Here is a 16,361-nt window from a genome sequence, read left to right as displayed (position 1 = left end):
ACTGATGTTTGTCTATGTGTTCATTTTTCCGATAAAATTTGTTTTAAATGTGTCAAAAACAGGGTTGAACATCACGATTAAAGACTGACAACTCGTGGTTGGTCAAGCACCTGCATCAGCGGGACAACACAATCGCAACTGTACAGACTCTGGCTCCAGCAAATGTCTTGCGAGCATGATGGCAGCGTTCGTATCTTGGATATTCTGGCTCCGTCCTCCATCTTTATATAGGGTCTATCCTCCGGATGTGGCGATCCCCTTCAATAGTTGTCGAGACATTTCATTAAAAAAACAAAAACACAACCTCATGCAGGCACACAAAAAACAGAGGAAACAAAAGGGTCAGTCACAGTGTCACCTTGCACCGTCTTTAACGCCCGGTGAAATGCCAATGACAATGTAACAAAGAATTACGCACAGAATGTGCTGTTTCTGAGGTCCCGTTATCAAATTACACAACTGACAGGTCCGCAGTATGACAGACGCACACTTATTATAAATAACAAATGACCTATTCACCCATCTGTTATCAGAACACGCTGTCAGACCTGTTACCATATCACCCATGACACACTTTCATGCATGAATATCAGCGTGCACACACAAGGACATCTCGTACGTGTCACATCATCTACATGCAAATGCAGACAAACACACACTGATATCTCCTCCGTGGCACAAATGAGTGCTTGACTCGCAGCTGTCATGCTGCTTCTCCGCAGAGGGAGGAACAATGATAGAAACATGAGCAACACATTATTGCCTCCATAACAAGGCCATTACATTCTTAGTCATTAATGAATCACTATTAATTAAGAGGTGATTCATGGAGGCACCCTCGCTGATGGGAACATGAAATGATTCCCAGTTGCAGAAGATGGGAGTTGAAAACGGGGGAACTTGCAGTGGTTTGACCAGTGCTGCAGAGGAACCTGAGTTATTGGGCATCTGTCTTGTTGGTTGCTCTCTGAATAATGGATGGTGAAGGCTGAATATAGCCTCACGATCCATTTATCCTAAACATAGCAGAGCTGTCATTTACCTCAAACTGTCATTTCCAGACGTCTGTTTCCTCCTTCTCCTCCCAGGTAGCTGTCCATCTTTAATCATTGCTAACCCGAGCCATTTTGCTTTTCATTATAGACTCAGTGGGAGGAAAACAGGAGCCAAGCACAACACGTGCATGACAATACAACCTCACGTGCACACACACGCACATACAGAGACACCGCTGTCAATTTACAAACACAAGCTGACTGTGTGTGGTGTTGAAAAGCCGCTGTGGTCCCTCTGAAAACCAAAGTAAATTGAATGAGGGTGAGGAAAATTTGTGTCACTTGTTTCTGTTTCCCTTAGTTTGGTTTGGAGCTCGTGGTGAAATTGACACAGAACAGAAACACACACACACACACACACACACACACACACACACACACCTGTAGGCACACGTGTCACAGATCTATCTAACAGTGTGGAGCAATCATTCCCTAACCAACACACACCTTTCTCGGAGCCCTATGGTGTGTAATTATACCCTAACATAGAGCAAACCACTGTTCCCAGTAGCAGTCGTCACCTATTGACAGCACTCCGGTTGACTTTAATTACGAACCCTGGACATTTAGACAGCTCAATACCCATCTTGCTACGAGCACACAGAGATACACACAAACACACTTTCTTTCCACCCTAACGATTCTGTCAAGTCGCCCTTCACAGTCTGAAAAATATCTCAGAGTACATATACAGCGTGGTCTGACGCCACTTTATAAATATATATCTATCAAGATGCCAGATACACATTTGTGGCAGGCGGACGGGCAGTGACACAGTACGACTGAAATTGAATATTGATGTGATGCTGCCACACAGACTGTCAGACCAGGACAGTTTCTTTCTTTTTTCCTTTTTTTATGAAAGCAAAGTGGTAAAAACTAACACAAAAAAATTATAACTTCATGTTTTTAATGCATTCAAAGCATATGATTGGAGCCATAGTTATAGTTCATCGAGACAATGTATAAAAACTACAGGCCAAGCATTCTGAGTGAGCAAATGATTAAATCATGAGGATGTGGTAAATACTAAATAAAGCAACAGGTAAATACTAAATTAAGAACAACAGTACAATGGGAGGCAATGCAGCTGGAGCACACTGGCGACTGCATGTCCTGAGGTTAATACTGCAACAGGCCTCATGTAGAGAAAGACATTATCAGGAGAGGAGTGGATTCCAGCTTGAAATCCATCTTAAGTCGCATATCAAAATCAGAAACAGAGAAATATTCCGTCATTGAAGGTTCACAAAAACACAACTGAGCGTATAGACGCACTTCAGTTTTTGGAAGATGTGATTTTGATGATAATGATGTTTATCCCCTCTACAAAAATTTCAAAACAGTAAGGCAGCAACATCACACTGTCATAACAGCAGGGTTTCATGTGTAGTACACAGCAGCAGAAGCAATATATTCATCACAAATACACAATTTAGTCCAGTCCACCTTGACCAAGCAAAATCTATTTTCCAGGAGCTTATTTACTAAGCAGTTGGTTTCTGCTGCTGTGTCTGCATTACTGATGAATTATTAAAAATGCTTTCTGGACTTTCCATTGTACAAAAGTGATGCGTATTGTCAGGGGCTGATTGGACTTGGACACAACAATTCAGGACTGGGTCTTGTAAAATGTTCCATTCCTTCAGGTCGTTACATTAAACATTGGTGTACTTCAATGAAACTATTAAGAATGTTCAAATCAGATTTGCAGCCGGATTTCTGTATCATTTATAGTTTGACTAACATTCTGCCATTTCTAATATTTAAAGTAATCAACAACTGAAAAACTAAAACTAACCAGTTTAGGACTATTCATGAAAAACAAAACAAAATGCAAACCTAAAACTATAGAATATCGGGATAAGACAGGTTGATTTGGGGTCTGATTCTCCCCTCCCAACAAGAATCCGGGTGTTGCAGATTGGACTGTTCTCAACACATCATCTGTCCAAATGATCCTCCAGTATGAGGGGTTTGCAGAAATGATCCCAATGTCACAGACTGGATTGGAATTTCCCTTATTTTGAATCCTACAACCATGTTTGATAGTTGTGTAGTACGAGAGTGGTGTAGTATGAAAGGAGCAGCAATTTGCCCACGAGAGCAAGCTGACTGGGAAGCGTCACCAACCGGATGTATCTGTGATTAGAATTGAAACATGGCTGCCAGCAGGATAAAGACTCTTGTTTCCTGTGCCGACTGGACAGTAGAAAAGGAGGACAAAGGGATTGTGCAGCAGCGCTCGTTTCTTCCTCTATTAAATCATTTGTTTAAACAGCAAGTGTGTGGTCCTGCGTCTCCACCGGATTTTCCAGTGTGTGCACTCTCATGATTAATCTATTAAAAATCTGTTACATCTGTCTTTTTTTAAATCATGCAGCAGGCATTGAACTTTAGAGACCATCTTGTGATGGGAACACATCAACGTTGATGTCCAACAACATGTTGGCATTCCGACACATGTGTCGTCATTACTACATTAATACAAGGGAACTTGTTGTGACTGGCACAGATGTGACACAGCGAGAATATGTGTCCACACACAGAAACGGCCTCTGTGGTAATTCCAGCTCCAGTGATTGTTTCCAGGAACACATTTTGCCCTGAGTACATCACACACGTGTCTTCGAGGGGGACACTCCTAGCCCCCTACCCTAACCTTACCTATCACAACAAAATTCCTAACCTCTAGCCACAACCCTTAAATCTAATTCTAACCCCGACATCCAACCGGGTCAACAAGAGACTCTGCTCCTCTGCTCTTTTCTAATCACTCACACGTAGAACTGATCTTTATAATAACCTCCTAAATTCATATTTATGTGTTCATGGAAGAACGAGGCGTTGCTTCTTCTGCAACAATGAAGTTAAAACACTGCGTCACGTCACAAACTATCACATTTATTGTGGTGGTATCAATCCAGATCGTTCCGGTCACTTTAACACCTGTTAACACACAAATGTTTTTTTCAATGTGTTAAATATGTGTGTAGAGCAAGTGAAACAAATACAAAGTAATCTTCAGTACTGTGCGTGTCCTCATAACTTCTGATTAGTGTTTATTGTTAAGTGTGAGCGCAGTGAGCGCAGACATGTGGGTAATACGGCCCCGAACAAGGTACGAGATGAATGTAGCGGAAACCAGTACGTGAATGATTCTTCTTCTTTCTTCCCTTTTTTATTCAAGATTTGAGATACTGTGTTTGCAATTAAATTGTTTTGTTTGGTCGATGAATGAAATAAACCAATATAAATAAATAAAGTATTAACCAAATTAACCGACATGAGCAAGATTAAGTCGGTTAGAGGTCAGTTTCCATATATTTTCGGTTAATTTCCCAGCCCTAGCCCCTGGCTTTGTCTGAATTCAGCGGTAGGTCCCCACCTAGATATAAAAAGAATCCTGTTTATATATACACACATACACACACACACTTACATTGTGAAAACAATAGCAGCCAAGTCGTTGCAGTTGGTAATAAGATGTTTCTTGTTATCGTCTTACAGCCTTTCTTCCACACCGTCTTCTCTCATACTAATGACCACTCAAGTTCACCTGACAACGACCATACTAACGACTTGCCTTAGTATGTACAGTGACAGCTTAGACTAATGGCCAGGCATATCACATGAGATTGTGCGTGTGTGTGTGTGCGTGCATTACCACCACATCTGATTCTTCATCCTCTCATTACTCTTAAAAATGTCATCCTCCCTCGCAGAGCAGAATGCTATTTTCAGACTCTGTATTTCCATATTTCAGATCTCTGTGCTAGAGATAATATATATTCTGAGAGTGCGTATGTGTGCGTGTCTACGAGTGTGTGTGTGTGTGTTTGAGAAACATTTCCAGTTTGCACACTATCACCTGTGACGTATTCACATACCCACTGAAAGAACTCACCACGGTTGTTCTCTGTCAGGATTGGCTCTGATTCATTTGACATTTTATCTTTTCAGGTTAAAAATTCATTCGGTAGTTTGTGGTGAGCTGAGAAACAACTGACAGCTCACTGAAGCTTAAGTTTAGAGACTTTAAAAATAGTCAGAGGCTAAATTATGAATCTGGTTGGGAACTCATTTGTTCAGTTTGTTCCACAGAAGGAAGAAAGTTCTGCACACATGAAATTAAAAATGAAGATAAGAACAAATGTTCACGTGGACTCCATTTTAAACGCTGTACATACTTAAACTTGTGATTGCTCTACCTCTGCTTTTAGTCTTGCTGAAAAACTGCAGATACTGAACAGGTTGGATTTCCTCATTTAGAGGCTAATAAATAATAATGGTTACTTAGGCTCTGCTACTTAAATCCAAAGTATCACTTGAGGGGCATCTGTTCCTCTCTCCAGTCAAACATATTGGCAGGCAAGGTGTTGTGTATTAAACAGTGACCACAAACACTGAGCAATAAACACAACTTCCTTCGCACAACTTCTTTTCCGTTTATAAACTCTGGTTTTGTTAGTATGTCCCAATTTATTATTCTGCCTCTCAAATAAAATAAAGGCCGATCATATCGTGTAGAATTGGTCAGAAAGAGCATCAACAAACGCAGATGCAGAATGTTGTTTGGTTTGTAATCATAGACTGAAATTAAAAATAAACGTAGACTCTGGAACTGGAATGTGAAGCCAGTGCGGAAGCGCCTGAAAGCTGTATTCTCTTGAATGACCAGTGGAGGGCGATGACTGAAGTCGGTGAGAAAATGACTCTGTCTTTCTTGATCTATAATGTCGGTAAACATTTTCCTAAGGAGTTCATGGTTTCAAGTCTTCTTCAATACAGCGGAATGTTCATTTCGAAAGTTATGGTCCCATTTAGAGTGAAATAGATGATATAGCACAACAAGCATTGAGGCGTGGACACCGTGTGAGTGACAACTAGTACGGTCCAATGGGTTGAGGTTGTAGGTGTAGTGTCCTCAGGCTCTTGGACAAGCCCCCCGCCACACTCCTCTAAGTATGGTTACTTCTGGCTTAAAAAATACAAGAGGGTGCTGGACAACATCCCAAACTTGAGGCTTCAAAATAGCAGCTCACAAACCAATTGGTTAAGGCTTCTTCCTTTCACAAAAAAATAAGCAGCTTAGAAACTAGTGTGACACTAGAGTGTTATGAATTAAATGAAGAAGGCTACATTTCGTCTATGTGTCAGCCCTATGATAGGCTGCCCATGTTAGCTGGGATTGGCTCCAACCCCGCCATAGCACAAAAGGATAATCGTGTAGATAATCGGTATAGATAATGGATGGCTGGATGGAAAAAGTACTGCCTCAATACTGCCTGTCTAAAAGTGCTTTGACCGGATATCTCTTACCAGACAATGATTAGCGACGCTATTACCATCATGACATTGAACAGGTTTGTGTGACACCATTTAAATCCAAATTAAAATGCATTTGATTTACTACATAGCTTTGTGTACGTCTGTTGCTTTCTCTTATGTAACGAAATATACTGCTTGTGTTTAATTGAAAAGTAAACGTCGCATTTGTTGGCCTGATTTACTCCCAGAATCGACTGTCTGTGTCATTCTGTGTCATAAGCACAGCTGGTGTCTCATCATAGAGCCTGATAACCATCTGTCAGATTTTAGTAGCAGCGGTTTGGCTGGTGTCATAAGGCCTTAATGAGATTTTAGACAGGTCTTCAATATAGATGGAATGACAGAGGGAAACCATATGGGTCCCAGTCGCTTCCTTTTCGCACTTTATAGGCAGCACTTAGTCTAAAAATGTGCTGACAGCTACAGTTTTCTGCTGTGTTTTGTAGTCTTGTATATCTTGCTTTCTACTTTATGTATTTTTATCCTCTCCTTATCTGCTTAGTCTTTCTTTGTCTATTTTTTATTGCTCCTGATCTTCTTTCCTCTATCCATCATAGTTTGATGCCAAATCGCCCCTCTGTTTTCTCTCCTTTTTTCATCTCACTCCTCTTCTAGCAGTTAAACAAGACTGGGCCATAACCTAGTATATGGCTGCACCAGGGTCAGGGTGAGAAATTGAGGAGCTGAGAAGTTTTATGGAACCCTTGTGAGCCAATTATCTTGTTCATGACGTCATCGTGTCGGATTGAATTCTGCCCATTAGACATTTCTCCACTTCTTCCCACCATCCAGACATGAAGCCAAACTATCCTTGATACAAATGTGCATCTTGCCCATCGGAGCCAGAGACTGCATAGAAGCAAACAGTGATGAAGCCGCAGTATCAAGGTCCCAGCGATGCACCCTCAATCTACAGTGAATCAATCTCAGCTGTCAATCATGATGTTTCACCTCGTTTCACCCCCGACCATCAGATGACTGATCCAAACCAAACTTAAAGAAAAAATGAACACTTAGATAGTGTGAAAGTGTGATAACTACTTAAAATGACACCATCTTTAAGAAAAAGTTATTTGAAAATGTAGTTTAATCAATGGCCCGTCCTCTATCATGGAAGAGGTAGGATTTATGACCTATACTGCAGCCAGCCCCCGGGTGGCGATCAAGACAATTTTGCTTCACTTTTGGGAAGCCGTCATGTCAATCATCTTTTTTATACAGTCTATGATTCTACTGGATGGATGGAATAATGAATACATGATATAAATACACAGACATAGACAGAGAGTCATCACTTTGAAATTGCAATTTAATACAAAAACACTAAAAGTCTGTTTGTCCTCATTACAATGTGTATGCGACAGAGTGTTGACCTACAGCTTGTTTACAGAAGGAGATTGTTTAAGTCTGACATTTTCACAACAACAGAAAAATGTCCGGAACATTCAGGTGAGGTGTTGCCTGAGTAGAGCGAGCAGGAGGCAGCACATGACTTAAATTCCAGTGCGGAAATTATGTGTTTTTGTTTACAAAACATTGACATTACCTCTGGAATGTCATCTTCTTTCCAATTTGACATCTTCATCCTGAATTTTTTTTGTTTTTTTCCAGTTTTGCATCCATTTAGAAAAATCATCAACCCACCCACTCGCTCGCTGTGAATTCTCCGGACATTCCTGCTGCATTCTCACACTGGCTCACTCGGACATATTGGGGACATTTTTCCAGGGGGGTGGCAGTGACAAGTTCTGGAAGTTAAGTGCATGTCTGAAAGCAGCTGATCTGATTTTGAGTAGTGTGTGGAATGATCAAATTCCAGCTTAGATAAACCACAAACCCAAACTACATTCAAACCAAGAGTCTGGTCAGGTAACGGCTCCTTAACAAACACTGACACCAAACAACAGTCATCGAGTGGAGGTCCAAAGAAAAAGGGCCGGTGGCATGAACACCCAGTCGTTCTTACATCTTACTGAACCTGGCTCTCCTTGTTGTCCCTCTGGCTGCCCGCCTGGCCGACTGTCTGCCTGGCTCCTAAACTCATCACCTGCTACTAAACAGCTGTCCATAAACCAAACACACACAAAACACACAGCAGCTGCATGAGATGGGAGGATGCCTGCACGTGTGTATGGGAGCGCGCTCACACACACAATGCATGATACACCCAGCTGCTGGCCACAGCTGGTGCCCACACCTTGGACAAAGAAACGCGCATGTAGCCATGCACATGCACAGATCGGATCCAGCTGTTTGCCACATGTGCCTACTTCATCCACAGGGAGTGGGGAGAGGAGAGAGAAAAGGAGACGTAAGAGACTGATTAATTGAGGACAGAAAAAGAGATGGAGAGCGAGATAATGACAGAGGGACAGAAGGTGAAAGTGGACAAATCAGAGGGGAAATGGGATGAAAAGAGGCAAAAGAGGAGAAATCACTAAAGATCAGAGGGAAAGAAATTAAATGAAAAGATAAAACTCGGAAGATAAACTGAGACACAGCCCTCATAATAGACAAAGACAGGATCATATTACAGGACGAGGCCTGGTCACATCTCACTCCCTCTAATCCAATCTGGAAGTGGAAAATAAGTTTTTAATTTGTTTAAACGCTGATCTCTATTCTGGGCAGCGTCACGGGCTCACTGGTATCTGCTGACGATTCCATTATTCTCAGATAAATAAATACAAACGTGATTCAGTCTCTCACATGCTGCTGAATATTTTCAAAAGGCGGTCGATGCAAACGAAATTCGACAGATTGAGAATGTGGCTGATTCTGAGACAAGACAGAGAAGGTGTTATCTGAAAGGGTTCATTTATCAGAATGTTGTTATTTTACGATTGACTGTATAAAAGCTGCTAACTGACTGAGGTTCCCCTGTGTTTGTGTTTCTGTCTTTTCTTGGACACGACTCTGGAATCAAGACAGAGAGAGTGAGACGCACATCACATTAATGGGAGACATTATTTTCTTGTGTGGAGCTTTTTCCAAGAAAGAGAGAAAAAAGACAACAAACAAATCAGTTCAGCTTAGAAAAAAAGGGAATGTAGCTTTGGGACTGTAACTAGGTTTTTCCTGAGCTTTTAACTGAATCCCATCATCCTTCATCCACATCAACAGATACAACTAGGGGCTCTGGAAAAAATGTACTAAGTGGATCTTGAGATGAGATATTTCGGTCAAACGCTAAGGATCCTCTGATGGGCAGCTTTATCACTTCCCATCCCAACAAAACATCCTAACTTGACCATAACTATAATCGTTCCCTAACCATAACCCAGTAGTCATTTAAAGCATGTATTACAGGAACTTAAAGGTGCCCTGTGGTAATGAGATGTTATGTCAATGTTTCATCTGATTACTCTGTATGTCCTTGGGTTCCAATATATGTGTTGAGTAGATTTCTCCTCATCAAACATTAACAAGGTAGATTTTTTTTAAATATTGTTTCTACGTCCATGTAGCCTCGACTGTGTATAAAGATGACATGTGCAGCCATCTTGCACTTTTGACGATACAAGAGCTCACCCATTTTTGTGTTTCCTTTTTATCGTGACATTTCCTCCCAATTTTATAGCATCAAACAACTAATTGAAATCAAACTTCCTTCATGTCCAATATGGTAACATGGAGGAGGCAGGATTTATTACTGGGAGCTATTAGGATGATTTGGCTTCACCTTTTTGGGAGCGTTCATATCGTCCATCTTTATATACAGTCTACGGTTTGCAGTTGTGTTTTTCAACACACTTTTTCTAACACAATGCTAAGGATGGCATGAAAACAAAATGGAAGAAATGTGTGATGCAGCGACGAGTGCTTACACGGGATATAAACAAACTCCCGCCACAGCACCACTAGTGGTCAAAAGTGGTAGTGGTAGAACTTTTGAATAAATCTTAAAGGTAGCAGTGGGAGATTAGAAAATACTTATATAAATACTTTTTGTAAACGTACAGGTATGATATATTTCCTCAAATTGAATAAAGTAAGTAAATTACTGTATTTTAACACAAACATGGACCCTGGCTACCACTGTGTGTGCCAGGTGACTATCAAACAGGCAACAAAGCAGACAACATACTGAAACAGGCGGTAGGTATGAACTCTACAGATCCTGCTCCACAGTTGTGAGAACATACCAGAGATCATGTCGTGTTTATCCAGCCTCACTCGTAAAGTGCCTTTTATTCTGAGTCACAGGCTGTTTTTGAGGACGGGCTGTTTTTCAGTTGACTTGTTTTATGACAGCAAGACAGCAGGGTGGTAACAATAACCAGGACTTCACAGCAAGAGAGCGAGAGCAGGAGAGAAAGAAAAGGAATTTCAGACACAGTATATGAACTTTTCCTCCGAGCAACGACTTAAGAGAGCAACCACACATAAAATCTTAAAAGTGCTACACAGACAACTTCTCCATCTGTGCCCTATCACACATTTTGAGACTTACTCATTCTCTCTCTCCTTCTTCCTCATCTGTTACTCTGTTGCTCATGCGTGCATCCTCCTTATTTATATTCCTACCTCTCATGCTCTCCTTCTAATGTCTCGTGTCTCCACTGTCACCTATCTTTTACTATATCTCCCCCCTCCCAGAGGTGTCTTTGTAAATCAAGACGGATTCAAACAATGCTGTGGTGCTATTAAAAGACGTCACCATCATTTTTTCATTAGATATGAACCATTTAATATGTATCTGTTCCACTGAGAGCAGGTATAATGCTTAGCACAGCTTAATTAGAGGACAGGTGAAGGCAGAAGTAAGAATCAGTCTGCTGAGCAACTGTCAAATGAAAAGTCTTGAACAGGACTAATGCTCAAATCAAACATTATGTGATCAAACATATATGGTCACTTTCTACCTACCGTACTAATTACCTTTTAAAAAATACATTTTATGACTTTTGGTTGGTTTGAAGCACAAAAGTCAGATTTAGGGAAAGATCAGGGTTTGGATTTAAATGTTTACTTCTTAAAGGTCAGGTACAATTTGCCGCCATGCTAATCACCATAGACGTATAAAAAGACGTATAACACGTATAAAAAGATGGACGACTTGTCTCCACTTTCTCTCACTATCCCAAAATGAAGCTGTCATCTTGTGCCGATTAGGTCATTTGGACCCAGAGAGTGTGGAGCCGCAGATATTGCCAATACACATGCTTGACCGATCGCAAGTCAGTCCCAGCTGTCAATCATGACGTCTCACCCTGTTTTCATAGCATCTAATAACTAATTACAACCAAACTACCAGAGAGAAAAAAATACACTTGAACATACATCAGTGTGGCAAGAACTACTGTAAATCCAAGAAACCATCTCTGAAGAAATTGTATTTCATTTGTGCTTTGACTCCCTAATTTGGTCCATGTCCCATCAACTAAAATGGAGGAGAGGGGGATTATGATGTCTGGTACAGCCAGCCACCAGGGTGCGCTCAAGATGCTTTTTCGTCACTTTTAAGGAGCCGTCATATCGTCCAAGTTCATATACAGATTACCTGTATGCAGGTATTTGTATTAACAGTTAATAAAAAACAAGGCTGACTGGTGATAGTTGACCAGCAGTCTCCTGTATTGAAACAACATATAGATTGTTGACTCATTCATCTCACAGTATTACTTCCTACTTAATACTGATGAAATAGAGAGATTGCCACACCCCCAGAGACCTGTATCACATGAACGTAAACAAATGTTCTTGAGGGGCATTTACTGAAACAACCACTGCTGTTTCTCTTGGGAGGACTAAACAGCAATACAGCAGTAAAAAGTAACTTGGAGGAGGTCTCCAAATTACTGTATAATTTGTTGAGCATATTCATGCTTCTAGGGGATAATCTGTTTTTAATTCAAATTACACCCATGGCCTTTCCCAAGCACCACAATCAGGCTTAGTATAAGTTGAGTAGTAAAATAATTGTGTGTTATTCATTGTGTGTAATTCACGCAGCAGCCTCTGGAAGTCGATACTTTTACTCTTGTCCTTGGTCTCTGTGGATCATTTATAACGCAGCGTTTTCCTCAGCCCATTAGGATCTGACAATCAGACTTCAATAAGATCCTGCAAACTGTTTGAATCAGAGACTTTTTTTCTTCAACCAGACTCTCGCATATCTTTTAATGGACAGCAATTTAACATCGATTTAGGTGAAAGGTAAAGCAAGAAGAAGAAAAAGAAGAAAATCCCAGACAGAAGGGATTAAGAGACACAGACGAGGATCTAAAATAGTCGCCATGATTAAAAGGGAGACGGGCAGTTGATCAGGGTAAAGCACTGGACCTGCAGCTTTTACTTCAGACACTCTTACACAGACACATTGCGTATTGTTTCATGTACTGGTCAGACAATGTGATAAGATCCGCGACGTGCAGATGAAGGAGCAGATTTATGTGTTTAAAAGATTATTAAATACCAAAACACAGCACAGTGGCTTACAAATAATCAGAGAGGATTTTAAACTTTGCGTTTCTCAGTTTTCTTGGACACGGTCGCATTGTGTTGCAGAAGAAAAGTACCAGTTTCAACGGTTTTAGCAGCACGTCACTGCATCACTCTGGACAAACTCAGCCTCATTGATTTTTCACAGAGAACAGCTTGTTATGGGTTCATCATTTCTCATCCAGTGGATTTTTCAGATTCTTTTTTGTCCAAGTCTAACAACAGGGTGGAAAACCAGGGTTGGTAAATTTGAACATGAACTGGGTTCTGCCAGCGAGGGGGCTTTTAATATTAGGAGCATTTTATCTGATTGTCTTCCCCCTCTGCTTCACAAGGTGTGAGGGAGAAGAGCAGGTTTTCTCTGGTCAGGCTCTGGTGTTTGTGTTACACGAGGGAAGGAGGGTTTTCTCCCCTAAACCCATAGATTCCCTTCATATTGTGAATATGTAGAGTGATAGTTACACACTGTGCCTGTAGCTCAGTGATGACAGGTGCAGCCCAGAGTCACTGAAGACTTCAACTTTGTTCTGACGGAGCACAAAACCGATTTTAGATGGCGACACTATTGCATACAAAGTCAATGGATGGACAATTCACCTTTCTGCTTCGTGGCATAACAGAGACCAGAGGAAAAAGAAGAGTGGAGGGAGAGAAATAATTGGAGTTCCTGTTGAGGTCGAAGACAAATAGACAATCACACTCCCACAGGCATTGTTCATGCTCACAGCTAATGCACAGTTGATACTTTTGGTTATCTGGGTCACAAGAAATGTCCAGCGCCTTAAAACCAAGCGAAAACACAAGGTGAAAAACACATCAGTGTGTTCAGACACTGATGTATGAGGAAATGGAGCCCCCTCATTCATTTCACTGGCCACAGGCACAAAAAGATCTGTGAAAAGGTTTGATCAAATACGTGAAAGCAAACATTGTAACATGAATCGTGTGTTTTTACTGTTCAGCTCCCAATTGTCGTTGATGCAGGATAAAACAACTGTTGCCATGATAAGCATTTCTTACAGTGCAGTGTTGTGGCTTCTGATGAGCCTTCAATGGATCCATTCACATCTGAGCATAGTTAGCGGATAGGGGTTTGTGTTGCTTTAATGTCTAGTCAGCTTAAATATTCTCCTGAATGGCTGAGTGAAAGCAAATCAATGCAATATTTTACTGTAGCTGTTTTTAGATAAGAATCAGGAGGATATTGTTGAAATCAGATGCGCTCACAACAACGGGGAAATGTCCGCAACATTTAGGCGAAAGGTGGCGCCGGAGTAGGATGCAGGACATAACGTGTGAATCCTGCTGCGGTGGGAATGCGTTTATGTTTACGGCACATTGACACTGTCTTTTTTTATCATAGCCGAGAGCAAATTAGAGCATGGGCGAGGTAATTGGGGGGGAAACACAGAGACAGAAGAAATGCTGCAAAAAGCTCTTGTCAGAAAGACTAGTCAATACAGCTACTGGGTATGACAGCACCACTACTCTGTTCTCCCTCCTCTCCTCCACCCCATCCTCAAATCTTTCCATCCATCACAGTGGTGAATCGCTCTGGACGCTATTGTGAAGTGCATGATGGGAGCGTTACCATGTGAAGCCTCGGGGCAGGAGTGTCACTTAGCGCTTCTTCGCATTCGGTCACTTAATCGTGCAAGTGTGTGTCTCCTGTGTGTGAGCGATACACTCACATTTGCACGCTCCCTGCTTTGTGTACACGCTGCGTATTGTTGCATTTATTTGTTCACATGCACATTTGAGGGAGTCACGTTTGCCGTGCGTGCACTAGCGTGTGTATTTTCCCGCATGTGGCCGCGCTCGAAAATCTCACAGGGACCCACGTCATCATCATTACCCTGACAGCTGACAGTAAAATCCATATCGAATCTATAACTCCATTTTCCTGTTTTTGTTCCTTTCTTTCATCACTCGACTCCCTTGTCTCCCATAAATAGAGGCTGTGCCGTGACATGCCATTAGCTGTCCATGGATATATCATAAGAATGCAATGAAACACAGACAAAAAGTCAATAAGTGACAAACATTGGGCCTCTGCATATTTCCCCTTCCCTGATATTTCAAGAATATCTTGCCCATGGCATTACCTTCAATGCGACTGTCACACTCTGTCTGACTCACATGGCATTTATTTATTTATCATCTCTCTATCTCCGAAGCCACAGACAGGGATGTCTCACTCCTCCCCATTGCTTCTGTCTTTCCACCTTTCATTCTTCGTCTCCATTATGTTTTTCTGTCTCTGTCGTCAGCCTCTCCTTCTGCCTTTCTTTCTTTCCATCTGTCTCTCTGTCCCATTTTCTCGGTTATTCCGTCATCCCTCTGTCAATCTCCCCCCGCCTTCACTCGCTGTATAATTTCACCTCCTGGATTTTTTTGGCGCTCGGTTCCTTCTGCAGCGCAGCGGGGTGACGCTGCTCTTCAGTTTGATAAATGTATGTTTAGCAAACACTCTAATTATCTCAACCAGAGCTAATTGGAGAGATAATTACACATTATACACAGAGGCTCTCTCTCTCTCTCTCTGTCTCTCTCTCTTTGTCTTTCCTTCCCTCCTTCCTGCTTCATTTTTCTTTCACTTGCATCTCTTCTCTCTTTCTTTGTCTCTCTCTCTCAAGACAATTATGCATGGTATCTTTTTTTCTGGGAGAGAATAAGGAGGTTTTCCTTGTGTGTGTCAGGACTTGTGAATGATGTCCGTCTGTGTTGCTGGACCATAAATACAATATTGCACCTCCTGAATATGTTTTTTATTCGAATATGGCTTTTATGATGGAATCTGAGACCAGTAAAAGAGAGGTCTGGTCTCCACACAGCACATTTCTTACATTGCAACCTTCACAGTTATTCCTAAGGAGTCTAGGGCTATTTTGGCCGTTTTAAAATTTTGCCTTTATATAACACATTCAAAAACAGCATTGCCTATTTGTGTTCTATTATTTTCAGCACCAAATTGCCTTTATCACCAGACAATACGTTTTTTGCTTTGACATAGTATATTAACATATTGGACCCAAACACAAACAGGGAACATCATCGGATTTGACTCCAGAGGATTATATATCCACTAAGCTACTGTATTTGCAGCACATGCACCATATCTGTTAATCTTGGTGACAATCGTGCAAAATGAGAGTGTATAAGTATATTGAGTGAACTAAACAATAAGTGACTATAAATAGTCCTTCATATATATGACTATGACATTAGAAGTCAGTATATTACCTCCCGCCCCGGCGAGAGCGAAGGATGGAAATGTCTCCGCTTGCGAAGTCTCTCCTTCTATTTGTTTTCATTATTATTTTCGCACCATTGGATTGTTATGAATCCTTCTTCCAATCACTGTCAGCGCTACATGTAATAAAAACCACGTTTTAATATCGTCCGTCTGATTCCATCAAGCCAGCTACACAGAGGAGGGAGAATTATGAAGTGCTGTTGATTGTCAGCCTGGCAGATATTAGTGCAGATAAACTGAAATTTGTTTTACTGACAGCGACATTATTGTGTGTT

The 16,361-nt window shown here is 41.3% G+C and overlaps 1 protein-coding gene across 1 annotated transcript in view; it reads right to left on the bottom strand.

Annotated features, from left to right (window-relative positions):
* Positions 1-16,361, bottom strand: part of stpg2 (sperm-tail PG-rich repeat containing 2) — a 57,230-nt gene that overhangs the window by 12,527 nt on the left and 28,342 nt on the right. The window lies entirely within an intron of this gene.

This window comes from Hippoglossus stenolepis, chromosome 9, assembly GCF_022539355.2.
Source record: "Hippoglossus stenolepis isolate QCI-W04-F060 chromosome 9, HSTE1.2, whole genome shotgun sequence".
In the NCBI taxonomy this organism is placed as follows: domain Eukaryota; kingdom Metazoa; phylum Chordata; class Actinopteri; order Pleuronectiformes; family Pleuronectidae; genus Hippoglossus; species Hippoglossus stenolepis.
This window is presented reverse-complemented; position numbering and strand designations above follow the sequence as displayed.